Here is a 12237-nt window from a genome sequence, read left to right on the forward strand (position 1 = left end):
ATTTCTATGCTCGGGTGGCCTCCGCTTCATGGTTGATGGTTTTCGTATTTTTGGAACGGAGCCGATCGGTCACGTGGGTCCCACGCCTCGCGTACGAAAACAAAGGATGTTCTGCGTCTTTTAAGACATAAAATCAATAAGCATGGATAGTATTTCGGGTGCGATCATACCAGCACTAATGCACCGGATCCCATCAGAACTCCGCAGTTAAGCGTGCTTGGGCGAGAGTAGTACTAGGATGGGTGACCCCCTGGGAAGTCCTCGTGTTGCACCCCCCTTTTTTGTTGTCCGTTTGCGTTTTTTTAGATTTTACGTGCGGTTTTTTTTTTCTTTCTTGCTATTTCTATGCTCGGGTGGCCTCCGCTTCATGGTTGATGGTTTTCGTATTTTTGGAACGGAGCCGATCGGTCACGTGGGTCCCACGCCTCGCGTACGAAAACAAAGGAGGTTCTGCGTCTTTTAAGACATAAAAGCAATAAGCATGGATAGTATTTCGGGTGCTATCATACCAGCACTAATGCACCGGATCCCATTAGAACTCCGCAGTTAAGCGTGCTTGGGCGAGAGTAGTACTAGGATGGGTGACCCCCTGGGAAGTCCTCGTGTTGCACCCCCCTTTTTTGTTGTCCGTTTGCGTTTTTTTAGATTTTACGTGCGTTTTTTTTTGTTTTTTTTTCTTTCTTGCTATTTCTATGCTCGGGTGGCCTCCGCTTCATGGTTGATGGTTTTCGTATTTTTGGAACGGAGTTGATCGGTCACGTGGGTTCCACGCCTCGCGTACGAAAACAAAGGAGGTTCTGCGTCTTTTAAGACATAAAAGCAATAAGCATGGATAGTATTTCGGGTGCGATCATACCAGCACTAATGCACCGGATCCCATCAGAACTCCGCAGTTAAGCGTGCTTGGGCGAGAGTAGTACTAGGATGGGTGACCCCCTGGGAAGTCCTCGTGTTGCACCCCCCCCCCCTTTTTCGTTGCCCGTTTGCGTTTTTTTAGATTTTACGTGCGGTTTTTTTTTGTTTTTTTTTCTTTCTTGCTATTTCTATGCTCGGGTGGCCTCCGCTTCATGGTTGATGGTTTTCGTATTTTTGGAACGGAGCCGATCGGTCACGTGGGTTCCACGCCTCGCGTACGAAAACAAAGGAGGTTCTGCGTCTTTTAAGACATAAAAGCATTAAGCATGGATAGTATTTCGGGTGCGATCATACCAGCACTAATGCACCGGATCCCATCAGAACTCTGCAGTTAAGCGTGCTTGGGCGAGAGTAGTACTAGGATGGGTGACCCCCTGGGAAGTCCTCGTGTTGCACCCCCCTTTTTTCGTTGTCCGTTTGCGTTTTTTTAGATTTTACGTGCGGTTTTTTTTTTGTTTTTTTTTCTTTCTTGCTATTTCTATGCTCGGGTGGCCTCCGCTTCATGGTTGATGGTTTTCGTATTTTTGGAACGGAGCCGATCGGTCACGTGGGTCCCACGCCTCGCGTACGAAAACAAAGGAGGTTCTGCGTCTTTTAAGACATACAAGCAATAAGCATGGATAGTATTTTCGGTGCGATCATACCAGCACTAATGCACCGGATCCCATCAGAACTCCGCAGTTAAGCGTGCTTGGGCGAGAGTAGTACTAGGATGGGTGACCCCCTGGGAAGTCCTCGTGTTGCACCCCCCCCCCCCCCCCCTTTTTCGTTGTCCGTTTGCGTTTTTTTAGATTTTACGTGCGGTTTTTTTTTTGTTTTTTTTCTTTCTTGCTATTTCTATGCTCGGGTGGCCTCCGCTTCATGGTTGATGGTTTTCGTATTTTTGGAACGGAGCCGATCGGTCACGTGGGTTCCACGCCTCGCGTACGAAAACAAAGGAGGTTCTGCGTCTTTTAAGACATAAAAGCAATAAGCATGGATAGTATTTCGGGTGCGATCATACCAGCACTAATGCACCGGATCCCATCAGAACTCCGCAGTTAAGCGTGCTGGGGCGAGAGTAGTACTAGGATGGGTGACCCCCTGGGAAGTCCTTGTGTTGCACCCCCGTTTTTTCGTTGTCCGTTTGCGTTTTTTTAGATTTTACGTGCGGTTTTTTTTTTGTTTTTTTTTCTTGCTATTTCTATGCTCGGGTGGCCTCCGTTTCATGGTTCATGGTCTTCGTATTTTTGGAACTGAGCCGATCGGTCACGTGGGTCCCACGCCTCGCGTACGAAAACAAAGGAGGTTCTGCGTCTTTTAAGACATACAAGCAATAAGCATGGATAGTATTTCGGGTGCGATCATACCAGCACTAATGCACCGGATCCCATCAGAACTCCGCAGTTAAGCGTGCTCGGGCGAGAGTAGTACTAGGATGGGTGACCCCCTGGGAAGTCCTCGTGTTGCACCCCCCTTTTTCGTTGTCCGTTTGCGTTTTTTTAGATTTTACGTGCAGTTTTTTTTTGTTTTTTTTTTTCTTTCTTGCTATTTCTATGCTCGGGTGGCCTCCGCTTCATGGTTGATGGTTTTCGTATTTTTGGAACGGAGCCGATCGGTCACGTGGGTTCCACGCCTCGCGTACGAAAACAAAGGAGGTTCTGCGTCTTTTAAGACATAAAAGCATTAAGCATTGATAGTATTTCGGGTGCGATCATACCAGCACTAATGCACCGGATCCCATCAGAACTCTGCAGTTAAGCGTGCTTGGGCGAGAGTAGTACTAGGATGGGTGACCCCCTGGGAAGTCCTCGTGTTGCACCCCCCTTTTTTCGTTGTCCGTTTGCGTTTTTTTAGATTTTACGTGCGGTTTTTTTTTTGTTTTTTTTTCTTTCTTGCTATTTCTATGCTCGGGTGGCCTCCGCTTCATGGTTGATGGTTTTCGTATTTTTGGAACGGAGCCGATCGGTCACGTGGGTCCCACGCCTCGCGTACGAAAACAAAGGAGGTTCTGCGTCTTTTAAGACATAAAATCAATAAGCATGGATAGTATTTCGGGTGCGATCATACCAGCACTAATGCACCGGATCCCATCAGAACTCCGCAGTTAAGCGTGCTTGGGCGAGAGTAGTACTAGGATGGGTGACCCCCTGGGAAGTCCTCGTGTTGCACCCCCCTTTTTTGTTGTCCGTTTGCGTTTTTTTAGATTTTACGTGCGGTTTTTTTTTCTTTCTTGCTATTTCTATGCTCGGGTGGCCTCCGCTTCATGGTTGATGGTTTTCGTATTTTTGGAACGGAGCCGATCGGTCACGTGGGTCCCACGCCTCGCGTACGAAAACAAAGGAGGTTCTGCGTCTTTTAAGACATAAAAGCAATAAGCATGGATAGTATTTCGGGTGCTATCATACCAGCACTAATGCACCGGATCCCATCAGAACTCCGCAGTTAAGCGTGCTTGGGCGAGAGTAGTACTAGGATGGGTGACCCCCTGGGAAGTCCTCGTGTTGAACCCCCCCCCCCCCCCTTTTTCGTTGCCCGTTTGCGTTTTTTTAGATTTTACGTGCGGTTTTTTTTGTTTTCTTTCTTGCTATTTCTATGCTCGGGTGGCCACCGCTTCATGGTTGATGGTTTTCGTATTTTTGGAACGGAGCCGATCGGTCACGTGGGTCCCACGCTTCGCGTACGAAAACAAAGGAGGTTCTGCGTCTTTTAAGACATAAAAGCAATAAGCATGGATAGTATTTCGGGTGCGATCATACCAGCACTAATGCACCGGATCCCATCAGAACTCCGCAGTTAAGCGTGCTTGGGCGAGAGTAGTACTAGGATGGGTGACCCCTGGGAAGTCCTCGTGTTGCACCCCCTTTTTCGTTGTCCGTTTACGTTTTTTTAGATTTTACGTGCGGTTTGTTTTGTTTTTTTTTCTTTCTTGCTATTTCTATGCTCGGGTGGCCTCCGCTTCATGGTTGATGGTCTTCGTATTTTTGGAACGGAGCTGATCGGTCACGTGGGTCCCACGCATCGCGTACGAAAACAAAGGAGGTTCTGCGTCTTTTAAGACATACAAGCGATAAGCATGGATAGTATTTCCGGTGCGATCATACCAGCACTAATGCACCGGATCCCATCAGAACTCCGCAGTTAAGCGTGCTTGGGCGAGAGTAGTACTAGGATGGGTGACCCCCGGGAAGTCCTCGTGTTGCACCCCCCTTTTTCGTTGTCCGTTTGCGTTTTTTTAGATTTTACGTGCGGTTTTTTTTTGTTTTTTTTTCTTTCTTGCTATTTCTATGCTCGGGTGGCCTCCGCTTCATGGTTGATGGTTTTCGTATTTTTGGAACGGAGCCGATCGGTCACGTGGGTTCCACGCCTCGCGTACGAAAACAAAGGAGGTTCTGCGTCTTTTAAGACATAAAAGCAATAAGCATGGATAGTATTTCGGGTGCGATCATACCAGCACTAATGCACCGGATCCCATCAGAACTCCGCAGTTAAGCGTGCTTGGGCGAGAGTAGTACTAGGATGGGTGACCCCCTGGGAAGTCCTCGTGTTGCACCCCCGTTTTTTCGTTGTCCGTTTGCGTTTTTTTAGATTTCACGTGCGGTTTTTTTTTGTTTTTTTTTTCTTGCTATTTCTATGCTCGGGTGGCCTCCGTTTCATGGTTCATGGTCTTCGTATTTTTGGAACGGAGCCGATCGGTCACGTGGGTCCCACGACTCGCGTACGAAAACAAACGAGGTTCTGTGTCATTTAAGACATACAAGCAATAAGCATGGATAGTATTTCGGGTGCGATCATACCAGCACTAATGCACCGGATCCCATCAGAACTCCGCAGTTAAGCGTGCTTGGGCGAGAGTAGTACTAGGATGGGTGACCCCCTGGGAAGTCCTCGTGTTGCACCTCCCTTTTTCGTTGTCCGTTTGCGTTTTTTTTAGATTTTACGTGCGGTTTTTTTTTTCTTTCTTGCTATTTCTATGCTCGGGTGGCCTCCGCTTCATGGTTGATGGTTTTCGTATTTTTGGAACGGAGCCGATCGGTCACGTGGGTCCCACGCCTCGCGTACGAAAACAAAGGAGGTTCTGCGTCTTTTAAGACATAAAAGCAATAAGCATGGATAGTATTTCGGGTGCTATCATACCAGCACTAATGCACCGGATCCCATCAGAACTCCACAGTTAAGCGTGCTTGGGCGAGAGTAGTACTAGGATGGGTGACCCCCTGGGAAGTCCTCGTGTTACACCCCCCCTTTTTCGTTGCCCGTTTGCGTTTTTTTAGATTTTACGTGCGGTTTTTTTTTGTTTTTTTTTCTTTCTTGCTATTTCTATGCTCGGGTGGCCTTCGTTTCATGGTTCATGGTCTTCGTATTTTTGGAACGGAGCCGATCGGTCACGTGGGTCCCACGCCTCGCGTACGAAAACAAAGGAGGTTCTGCGTCTTTTAAGACATACAAGCAATAAGCATGGATAGTATTTTCGGTGCGATCATACCAGCACTAATGCACCGGATCCCATCAGAACTCCGCAGTTAAGCGTGCTTGGGCGAGAGTAGTACTAGGATGGGTGACCCCCTGGGAAGTCCTCGTGTTGCACCCCCCCCTTTTTCGTTGTCCGTTTGCGTTTTTTTAGATTTTACGTGCGGTTTTTTTTTGTTTTTTTTTCTTTCTTGCTATTTCTATGCTCGGGTGGCCTCCGCTTCATGGTTGATGGTTTTCATATTTTTGGAACGGAGCCGATCGGTCACGTGGGTTCCACGCCTCGCGTACGAAAACAAAGGAGGTTCTGCGTCTTTTAAGACATAAAAGCAATAAGCATGGATAGTATTTCGGGTGCGATCATACCAGCACTAATGCACCGGATCCCATCAGAACTCCGCAGTTAAGCGTGCTTGGGCGAGAGTAGTACTAGGATGGGTGACCCCCTGGGAAGTCCTCGTGTTGCACCCCCGTTTTTTCGTTGTCCGTTTGCGTTTTTTTAGATTTTACGTGCGGTTTTTTTTTTGTTTTTTTTTCTTGCTATTTCTATGCTCGGGTGGCCTCCGTTTCATGGTTCATGGTCTTCGTATTTTTGGAACTGGGCCGATCGGTCACGTGGGTCCCACGCCTCGCGTACGAAAACAAAGGAGGTTCTGTGTCTTTTAAGACATACAAGCAATAAGCATGGACAGTATTTCGGGTGCGATCATACCAGCACTAATGCACCGGATCCCATCAGAACTCCGCAGTTAAGCGTGCTTGGGCGAGAGTAGTACTAGGATGGGTGACCCCATGGGAAGTCCTCGTGTTGCACCCCCCTTTTTCGTTGTCCGTTTGCGTTTTTTTAGATTTTACGTGCGGTTTTTTTTTGTTTTTTTTTTCTTTCTTGCTATTTCTATGATCGGGTGGCCTCCGCTTCATGGTTGATGGTATTCGTATTTTTGGAACGGAGCTGATCGGTCACGTGGGTCCCACGCCTCGTGTACGAAAACAAAGGAGGTTCTGCGTCTTTTAAGACATACAAGCAATAAGCATGGATAGTATTTCGGGTGCGATCATACCAGCACTAATGCACCGGATCCCATCAGAACTCCGCAGTTAAGCGTGCTTGGGCGAGAGTAGTACTAGGATGGGTGACCCCCTAGGAAGTCCTCGTGTTGCACCCCCCTTTTTCGTTGTCCGTTTGTGTTTTTTTAGATTTTACGTGCGGTTTTTTTTTGTTTTTTTTTTCTTTCTTGCTATTTCTATGCTCGGGTGGCCTTCGTTTCATGGTTCATGGTCTTCGTATTTTTGGAACGGAGCCGATCGGTCACGTGGGTCCCACGCCTCGCGTACGAAAACAAAGGAGGTTCTGCGTCTTTTAAGACATACAAGCAATAAGCATGGATAGTATTTCCGGTGCGATCATACCAGCACTAATGCACCGGATCCCATCAGAACTCCGCAGTTAAGCGTGCTTGGGCGAGAGTAGTACTAGGATGGGTGACCCCCGGGAAGTCCTCGTGTTGCACCCCCCTTTTTCGTTGTCCGTTTGCGTTTTTTTAGATTTTACGTGCGGTTTTTTTTTGTTTCTTTTTCTTTCTTGCTATTTCTATGCTCGGGTGGCCCCCGCTTCATGGTTGATGGTTTTCGTATTTTTGGAACGGAGCCGATCGGTCACGTGGGTTCCACGCCTCGCGTACGAAAACAAAGGAGGTTCTGCGTCTTTTAAGACATAAAAGCAATAAGCATGGATAGTATTTCGGGTGCGATCATACCAGCACTAATGCACCGGATCCCATCAGAACTCCGCAGTTAAGCGTGCTTGGGCGAGAGTAGTACTAGGATGGGTGACCCCCTGGGAAGTCCTCGTGTTGCACCCCCGTTTTTTCGTTGTCCGTTTGCGTTTTTTTAGATTTTACGTGCGGTTTTTTTTTGTTTTTTTTTTCTTGCTATTTCTATGCTCGGGTGGCCTCCGTTTCATGGTTCATGGTCTTCGTATTTTTGGAACGGAGCCGATCGGTCACGTGGGTCCCACGACTCGCGTACGAAAACAAACGAGGTTCTGTGTCATTTAAGACATACAAGCAATAAGCATGGATAGTATTTCGGGTGCGATCATACCAGCACTAATGCACCGGATCCCATCAGAACTCCGCAGTTAAGCGTGCTTGGGCGAGAGTAGTACTAGGATGGGTGACCCCCTGGGAAGTCCTCGTGTTGCACCTCCCTTTTTCGTTGTCCGTTTGCGTTTTTTTTAGATTTTACGTGCGGTTTTTTTTTTCTTTCTTGCTATTTCTATTCTCGGGTGGCCTCCGCTTCATGGTTGATGGTTTTCGTATTTTTGGAACGGAGCCGATCGGTCACGTGGGTCCCACGCCTCGCGTACGAAAACAAAGGAGGTTCTGCGTCTTTTAAGACATAAAAGCAATAAGCATGGATAGTATTTCGGGTGCTATCATACCAGCACTAATGCACCGGATCCCATCAGAACTCCACAGTTAAGCGTGCTTGGGCGAGAGTAGTAGTAGGATGGGTAACCCCCTGGGAAGTCCTCGTGTTACACCCCCCCTTTTTCGTTGCCCGTTTGCGTTTTTTTAGATTTTACGTGCGGTTTTTTTTTGTTTTTTTTTCTTTCTTGCTATTTCTATGCTCGGGTGGCCTTCGTTTCATGGTTCATGGTCTTCGTATTTTTGGAACGGAGCCGATCGGTCACGTGGGTCCCACGCCTCGCGTACGAAAACAAAGGAGGTTCTGCGTCTTTTAAGACATACAAGCAATAAGCATGGATAGTATTTTCGGTGCGATCATACCAGCACTAATGCACCGGATCCCATCAGAACTCCGCAGTTAAGCGTGCTTGGGCGAGAGTAGTACTAGGATGGGTGACCCCCTGGGAAGTCCTCGTGTTGCACCCCCCCTTTTTCGTTGTCCGTTTGCGTTTTTTTAGATTTTACGTGCGGTTTTTTTTTGTTTTTTTTTCTTTCTTGCTATTTCTATGCTCGGGTGGCCTCCGCTTCATGGTTGATGGTTTTCATATTTTTGGAACGGAGCCGATCGGTCACGTGGGTTCCACGCCTCGCGTACGAAAACAAAGGAGGTTCTGCGTCTTTTAAGACATAAAAGCAATAAGCATGGATAGTATTTCGGGTGCGATCATACCAGCACTAATGCACCGGATCCCATCAGAACTCCGCAGTTAAGCGTGCTTGGGCGAGAGTAGTACTAGGATGGGTGACCCCGTGGGAAGTCCTCGTGTTGCACCCCCGTTTTTTCGTTGTCCGTTTGCGTTTTTTTAGATTTTACGTGCGGTTTTTTTTTTGTTTTTTTTTCTTGCTATTTCTATGCTCGGGTGGCCTCCGTTTCATGGTTCATGGTCTTCGTATTTTTGGAACTGGGCCGATCGGTCACGTGGGTCCCACGCCTCGCGTACGAAAACAAAGGAGGTTCTGTGTCTTTTAAGACATACAAGCAATAAGCATGGACAGTATTTCGGGTGCGATCATACCAGCACTAATGCACCGGATCCCATCAGAACTCCGCAGTTAAGCGTGCTTGGGCGAGAGTAGTACTAGGATGGGTGACCCCATGGGAAGTCCTCGTGTTGCACCCCCCTTTTTCGTTGTCCGTTTGCGTTTTTTTAGATTTTACGTGCGGTTTTTTTTTGTTTTTTTTTTCTTTCTTGCTATTTCTATGATCGGGTGGCCTCCGCTTCATGGTTGATGGTATTCGTATTTTTGGAACGGAGCTGATCGGTCACGTGGGTCCCACGCCTCGTGTACGAAAACAAAGGAGGTTCTGCGTCTTTTAAGACATACAAGCAATAAGCATGGATAGTATTTCGGGTGCGATCATACCAGCACTAATGCACCGGATCCCATCAGAACTCCGCAGTTAAGCGTGCTTGGGCGAGAGTAGTACTAGGATGGGTGACCCCCTAGGAAGTCCTCGTGTTGCACCCCCCTTTTTCGTTGTCCGTTTGCGTTTTTTTAGATTTTACGTGCGGTTTTTTTTTGTTTTTTTTTCTTTCTTGCTATTTCTATGCTCGGGTGGCCTTCGTTTCATGGTTCATGGTCTTCGTATTTTTGGAACGGAGCCGATCGGTCACGTGGGTCCCACGCCTCGCGTACGAAAACAAAGGAGGTTCTGCGTCTTTTAAGACATACAAGCAATAAGCATGGATAGTATTTCGGGTGCGATCATACCAGCACTAATGCACCGGATCCCATCAGAACTCCGCAGTTAAGCGTGCTTGGGCGAGAGTAGTACTAGGATGGGTGACCCCCTGGGAAGTCCTCGTGTTGCACCCCCCTTTTTCGTTGTCCGTTTGCGTTTTTTTAGATTTTACGTGCAGTTTTTTTTTGTTTTTTTTTTCTTTCTTGCTATTTCTATGCTCGGGTGGCCTCCGCTTCATGGTTGATGGTTTTCGTATTTTTGGAACGGAGCCGATCGGTCACGTGGGTTCCACGCCTCGCGTACGAAAACAAAGGAGGTTCTGCGTCTTTTAAGACATAAAAGTATTAAGCATGGATAGTATTTCGGGTGCAATCATACCAGCACTAATGCACCGGATCCCATCAGAACTCTGCAGTTAAGCGTGCTTGGGCGAGAGTAGTACTAGGATGGGTGACCCCCTGGGAAGTCCTCGTGTTGCACCCCCCTTTTTTCGTTGTCCGTTTGCGTTTTTTTAGATTTTACGTGCGGTTTTTTTTTGTTTTTTTTTCTTTCTTGCTATTTCTATGCTCGGGTGGCCTCCGCTTCATGGTTGATGGTTTTCGTATTTTTGGAACGGAGCCGATCGGTCACGTGGGTCCCACGCCTCGCGTACGAAAACAAAGGAGGTTCTGCGTCTTTTAAAACATACAAGCAATAAGCATGGATAGTATTTTCGGTGCGATCATACCAGCACTAATGCACCGGATCCCATCAGAACTCCGCAGTTAAGCGTGCTTGGGCGAGAGTAGTACTAGGATGGGTGACCCCCTGGGAAGTCCTCGTGTTGCACCCCCCCTTTTTCGTTGTCCGTTTGCGTTTTTTTAGATTTTACGTGCGGTTTTTTTTTGTTTTTTTTTCTTTCTTGCTATTTCTATGCTCGGGTGGCCTCCGCTTCATGGTTGATGGTTTTCGTATTTTTGGAACGGAGCCGATCGGTCACGTGGGTTCCACGCCTCGCGTACGAAAACAAAGGAGGTTCTGCGTCTTTTAAGACATAAAAGCAATAAGCATGGATAGTATTTCGGGTGCGATCATACCAGCACTAATGCACCGGATCCCATCAGAACTCCGCAGTTAAGCGTGCTTGGGCGAGAGTAGTACTAGGATGGGTGACCCCCTGGGAAGTCCTCGTGTTGCACCCCCGTTTTTTCGTTGTCCGTTTGCGTTTTTTTAGATTTTACGTGCGGTTTTTTTTTTGTTTTTTTTTCTTGCTATTTCTATGCTCGGGTGGCCTCCGTTTCATGGTTCATGGTCTTCGTATTTTTGGAACTGGGCCGATCGGTCACGTGGGTCCCACGCCTCGCGTACGAAAACAAAGGAGGTTCTGTGTCTTTTAAGACATACAAGCAATAAGCATGGACAGTATTTCGGGTGCGATCATACCAGCACTAATGCACCGGATCCCATCAGAACTCCGCAGTTAAGCGTGCTTGGGCGAGAGTAGTACTAGGATGGGTGACCCCATGGGAAGTCCTCGTGTTGCACCCCCCTTTTTCGTTGTCCGTTTGCGTTTTTTTAGATTTTACGTGCGGTTTTTTTTTGTTTTTTTTTTCTTTCTTGCTATTTCTATGATCGGGTGGCCTCCGCTTCATGGTTGATGGTATTCGTATTTTTGGAACGGAGCTGATCGGTCACGTGGGTCCCACGCCTCGTGTACGAAAACAAAGGAGGTTCTGCGTCTTTTAAGACATACAAGCAATAAGCATGGATAGTATTTCGGGTGCGATCATACCAGCACTAATGCACCGGATCCCATCAGAACTCCGCAGTTAAGCGTGCTTGGGCGAGAGTAGTACTAGGATGGGTGACCCCCTAGGAAGTCCTCGTGTTGCACCCCCCTTTTTCGTTGTCCGTTTGCGTTTTTTTAGATTTTACGTGCGGTTTTTTTTTGTTTTTTTTTTCTTTCTTGCTATTTCTATGCTCGGGTGGCCTTCGTTTCATGGTTCATGGTCTTCGTATTTTTGGAACGGAGCCGATCTGTCACGTGGGTCCCACGCCTCGCGTACGAAAACAAAGGAGGTTCTGCGTCTTTTAAGACATACAAGCAATAAGCATGGATAGTATTTCGGGTGCGATCATACCAGCACTAATGCACCGGATCCCATCAGAACTCCGCAGTTAAGCGTGCTTGGGCGAGAGTAGTACTAGGATGGGTGACCCCCTGGGAAGTCCTCGTGTTGCACCCCCCTTTTTCGTTGTCCGTTTGCGTTTTTTTAGATTTTACGTGCAGTTTTTTTTTGTTTTTTTTTTCTTTCTTGCTATTTCTATGCTCGGGTGGCCTCCGCTTCATGGTTGATGGTTTTCGTATTTTTGGAACGGAGCCGATCGGTCACGTGGGTTCCACGCCTCGCGTACGAAAACAAAGGAGGTTCTGCGTCTTTTAAGACATAAAAGTATTAAGCATGGATAGTATTTCGGGTGCAATCATACCAGCACTAATGCACCGGATCCCATCAGAACTCTGCAGTTAAGCGTGCTTGGGCGAGAGTAGTACTAGGATGGGTGACCCCCTGGGAAGTCCTCGTGTTGCACCCCCCTTTTTTCGTTGTCCGTTTGCGTTTTTTTAGATTTTACGTGCGGTTTTTTTTTGTTTTTTTTTCGTTCTTGCTATTTCTATGCTCGGGTGGCCTCCGCTTCATGGTTGATGGTTTTCGTATTTTTGGAACGGAGCCGATCGGT

At 47.5% G+C, this 12237-nt stretch overlaps 35 non-coding genes across 35 annotated transcripts; all 35 read left to right on the forward strand.

Moving 5' to 3' along the window:
* The first annotated feature begins 156 nt into the window (after positions 1 to 156).
* Positions 157 to 275, forward strand: LOC145154596 (5S ribosomal RNA). Its single transcript, XR_013735064.1, has one exon. It is a non-coding gene; the product is annotated as a 5S ribosomal RNA (ribosomal RNA).
* Positions 276 to 495: 220 nt separating this feature from the next.
* On the forward strand, positions 496 to 614 carry LOC145139835 (5S ribosomal RNA). The gene has a single exon (XR_013722010.1). It is a non-coding gene; the product is annotated as a 5S ribosomal RNA (ribosomal RNA).
* Positions 615 to 842: 228 nt separating this feature from the next.
* On the forward strand, positions 843 to 961 carry LOC145154608 (5S ribosomal RNA). Its single transcript, XR_013735075.1, has one exon. It is a non-coding gene; the product is annotated as a 5S ribosomal RNA (ribosomal RNA).
* A 234-nt stretch (positions 962 to 1195) lies between these two features.
* Positions 1196 to 1314, forward strand: LOC145155086 (5S ribosomal RNA). Its single transcript, XR_013735545.1, has one exon. It is a non-coding gene; the product is annotated as a 5S ribosomal RNA (ribosomal RNA).
* Positions 1315 to 1545: 231 nt separating this feature from the next.
* LOC145137146 (5S ribosomal RNA) lies at positions 1546 to 1664 on the forward strand. Its single transcript, XR_013720884.1, has one exon. It is a non-coding gene; the product is annotated as a 5S ribosomal RNA (ribosomal RNA).
* A 240-nt stretch (positions 1665 to 1904) lies between these two features.
* LOC145156091 (5S ribosomal RNA) lies at positions 1905 to 2023 on the forward strand. Its single transcript, XR_013736517.1, has one exon. It is a non-coding gene; the product is annotated as a 5S ribosomal RNA (ribosomal RNA).
* Positions 2024 to 2250: 227 nt separating this feature from the next.
* On the forward strand, positions 2251 to 2369 carry LOC145153594 (5S ribosomal RNA). Its single transcript, XR_013734094.1, has one exon. It is a non-coding gene; the product is annotated as a 5S ribosomal RNA (ribosomal RNA).
* Positions 2370 to 2600: 231 nt separating this feature from the next.
* On the forward strand, positions 2601 to 2719 carry LOC145155087 (5S ribosomal RNA). Its single transcript, XR_013735546.1, has one exon. It is a non-coding gene; the product is annotated as a 5S ribosomal RNA (ribosomal RNA).
* Positions 2720 to 2950: 231 nt separating this feature from the next.
* LOC145154619 (5S ribosomal RNA) lies at positions 2951 to 3069 on the forward strand. Its single transcript, XR_013735086.1, has one exon. It is a non-coding gene; the product is annotated as a 5S ribosomal RNA (ribosomal RNA).
* Positions 3070 to 3288: 219 nt separating this feature from the next.
* Positions 3289 to 3407, forward strand: LOC145147785 (5S ribosomal RNA). The gene has a single exon (XR_013728675.1). It is a non-coding gene; the product is annotated as a 5S ribosomal RNA (ribosomal RNA).
* A 232-nt stretch (positions 3408 to 3639) lies between these two features.
* LOC145143224 (5S ribosomal RNA) lies at positions 3640 to 3757 on the forward strand. Its single transcript, XR_013724274.1, has one exon. It is a non-coding gene; the product is annotated as a 5S ribosomal RNA (ribosomal RNA).
* A 227-nt stretch (positions 3758 to 3984) lies between these two features.
* Positions 3985 to 4102, forward strand: LOC145148162 (5S ribosomal RNA). Its single transcript, XR_013729060.1, has one exon. It is a non-coding gene; the product is annotated as a 5S ribosomal RNA (ribosomal RNA).
* Positions 4103 to 4331: 229 nt separating this feature from the next.
* LOC145154631 (5S ribosomal RNA) lies at positions 4332 to 4450 on the forward strand. Its single transcript, XR_013735097.1, has one exon. It is a non-coding gene; the product is annotated as a 5S ribosomal RNA (ribosomal RNA).
* Positions 4451 to 4677: 227 nt separating this feature from the next.
* LOC145154452 (5S ribosomal RNA) lies at positions 4678 to 4796 on the forward strand. The gene has a single exon (XR_013734924.1). It is a non-coding gene; the product is annotated as a 5S ribosomal RNA (ribosomal RNA).
* Positions 4797 to 5017: 221 nt separating this feature from the next.
* LOC145148198 (5S ribosomal RNA) lies at positions 5018 to 5136 on the forward strand. The gene has a single exon (XR_013729094.1). It is a non-coding gene; the product is annotated as a 5S ribosomal RNA (ribosomal RNA).
* Positions 5137 to 5366: 230 nt separating this feature from the next.
* Positions 5367 to 5485, forward strand: LOC145137150 (5S ribosomal RNA). Its single transcript, XR_013720899.1, has one exon. It is a non-coding gene; the product is annotated as a 5S ribosomal RNA (ribosomal RNA).
* Positions 5486 to 5716: 231 nt separating this feature from the next.
* On the forward strand, positions 5717 to 5835 carry LOC145154643 (5S ribosomal RNA). The gene has a single exon (XR_013735108.1). It is a non-coding gene; the product is annotated as a 5S ribosomal RNA (ribosomal RNA).
* A 227-nt stretch (positions 5836 to 6062) lies between these two features.
* LOC145152800 (5S ribosomal RNA) lies at positions 6063 to 6181 on the forward strand. Its single transcript, XR_013733324.1, has one exon. It is a non-coding gene; the product is annotated as a 5S ribosomal RNA (ribosomal RNA).
* Positions 6182 to 6411: 230 nt separating this feature from the next.
* Positions 6412 to 6530, forward strand: LOC145154802 (5S ribosomal RNA). The gene has a single exon (XR_013735266.1). It is a non-coding gene; the product is annotated as a 5S ribosomal RNA (ribosomal RNA).
* Positions 6531 to 6760: 230 nt separating this feature from the next.
* Positions 6761 to 6878, forward strand: LOC145148163 (5S ribosomal RNA). Its single transcript, XR_013729061.1, has one exon. It is a non-coding gene; the product is annotated as a 5S ribosomal RNA (ribosomal RNA).
* A 229-nt stretch (positions 6879 to 7107) lies between these two features.
* LOC145154655 (5S ribosomal RNA) lies at positions 7108 to 7226 on the forward strand. The gene has a single exon (XR_013735119.1). It is a non-coding gene; the product is annotated as a 5S ribosomal RNA (ribosomal RNA).
* A 227-nt stretch (positions 7227 to 7453) lies between these two features.
* On the forward strand, positions 7454 to 7572 carry LOC145154453 (5S ribosomal RNA). The gene has a single exon (XR_013734925.1). It is a non-coding gene; the product is annotated as a 5S ribosomal RNA (ribosomal RNA).
* Positions 7573 to 7793: 221 nt separating this feature from the next.
* LOC145150076 (5S ribosomal RNA) lies at positions 7794 to 7912 on the forward strand. The gene has a single exon (XR_013730905.1). It is a non-coding gene; the product is annotated as a 5S ribosomal RNA (ribosomal RNA).
* A 230-nt stretch (positions 7913 to 8142) lies between these two features.
* LOC145137162 (5S ribosomal RNA) lies at positions 8143 to 8261 on the forward strand. The gene has a single exon (XR_013720909.1). It is a non-coding gene; the product is annotated as a 5S ribosomal RNA (ribosomal RNA).
* A 230-nt stretch (positions 8262 to 8491) lies between these two features.
* LOC145153312 (5S ribosomal RNA) lies at positions 8492 to 8610 on the forward strand. The gene has a single exon (XR_013733828.1). It is a non-coding gene; the product is annotated as a 5S ribosomal RNA (ribosomal RNA).
* A 227-nt stretch (positions 8611 to 8837) lies between these two features.
* Positions 8838 to 8956, forward strand: LOC145152801 (5S ribosomal RNA). Its single transcript, XR_013733325.1, has one exon. It is a non-coding gene; the product is annotated as a 5S ribosomal RNA (ribosomal RNA).
* Positions 8957 to 9186: 230 nt separating this feature from the next.
* LOC145154803 (5S ribosomal RNA) lies at positions 9187 to 9305 on the forward strand. The gene has a single exon (XR_013735267.1). It is a non-coding gene; the product is annotated as a 5S ribosomal RNA (ribosomal RNA).
* A 229-nt stretch (positions 9306 to 9534) lies between these two features.
* Positions 9535 to 9653, forward strand: LOC145154667 (5S ribosomal RNA). The gene has a single exon (XR_013735131.1). It is a non-coding gene; the product is annotated as a 5S ribosomal RNA (ribosomal RNA).
* A 230-nt stretch (positions 9654 to 9883) lies between these two features.
* On the forward strand, positions 9884 to 10002 carry LOC145155661 (5S ribosomal RNA). The gene has a single exon (XR_013736090.1). It is a non-coding gene; the product is annotated as a 5S ribosomal RNA (ribosomal RNA).
* A 230-nt stretch (positions 10003 to 10232) lies between these two features.
* On the forward strand, positions 10233 to 10351 carry LOC145137164 (5S ribosomal RNA). The gene has a single exon (XR_013720922.1). It is a non-coding gene; the product is annotated as a 5S ribosomal RNA (ribosomal RNA).
* A 230-nt stretch (positions 10352 to 10581) lies between these two features.
* Positions 10582 to 10700, forward strand: LOC145154679 (5S ribosomal RNA). The gene has a single exon (XR_013735142.1). It is a non-coding gene; the product is annotated as a 5S ribosomal RNA (ribosomal RNA).
* A 227-nt stretch (positions 10701 to 10927) lies between these two features.
* LOC145152802 (5S ribosomal RNA) lies at positions 10928 to 11046 on the forward strand. Its single transcript, XR_013733327.1, has one exon. It is a non-coding gene; the product is annotated as a 5S ribosomal RNA (ribosomal RNA).
* Positions 11047 to 11276: 230 nt separating this feature from the next.
* On the forward strand, positions 11277 to 11395 carry LOC145154804 (5S ribosomal RNA). Its single transcript, XR_013735268.1, has one exon. It is a non-coding gene; the product is annotated as a 5S ribosomal RNA (ribosomal RNA).
* A 230-nt stretch (positions 11396 to 11625) lies between these two features.
* On the forward strand, positions 11626 to 11744 carry LOC145154691 (5S ribosomal RNA). Its single transcript, XR_013735153.1, has one exon. It is a non-coding gene; the product is annotated as a 5S ribosomal RNA (ribosomal RNA).
* A 230-nt stretch (positions 11745 to 11974) lies between these two features.
* On the forward strand, positions 11975 to 12093 carry LOC145155662 (5S ribosomal RNA). The gene has a single exon (XR_013736091.1). It is a non-coding gene; the product is annotated as a 5S ribosomal RNA (ribosomal RNA).
* The last annotated feature ends 144 nt before the right edge of the window (positions 12094 to 12237 follow it).

This window comes from Lactuca virosa, chromosome 1, assembly GCF_052849685.1.
Source record: "Lactuca virosa cultivar CGN04683 chromosome 1, Lactuca_virosa_CGN04683_v6, whole genome shotgun sequence".
Taxonomy (NCBI): domain Eukaryota; kingdom Viridiplantae; phylum Streptophyta; class Magnoliopsida; order Asterales; family Asteraceae; genus Lactuca; species Lactuca virosa.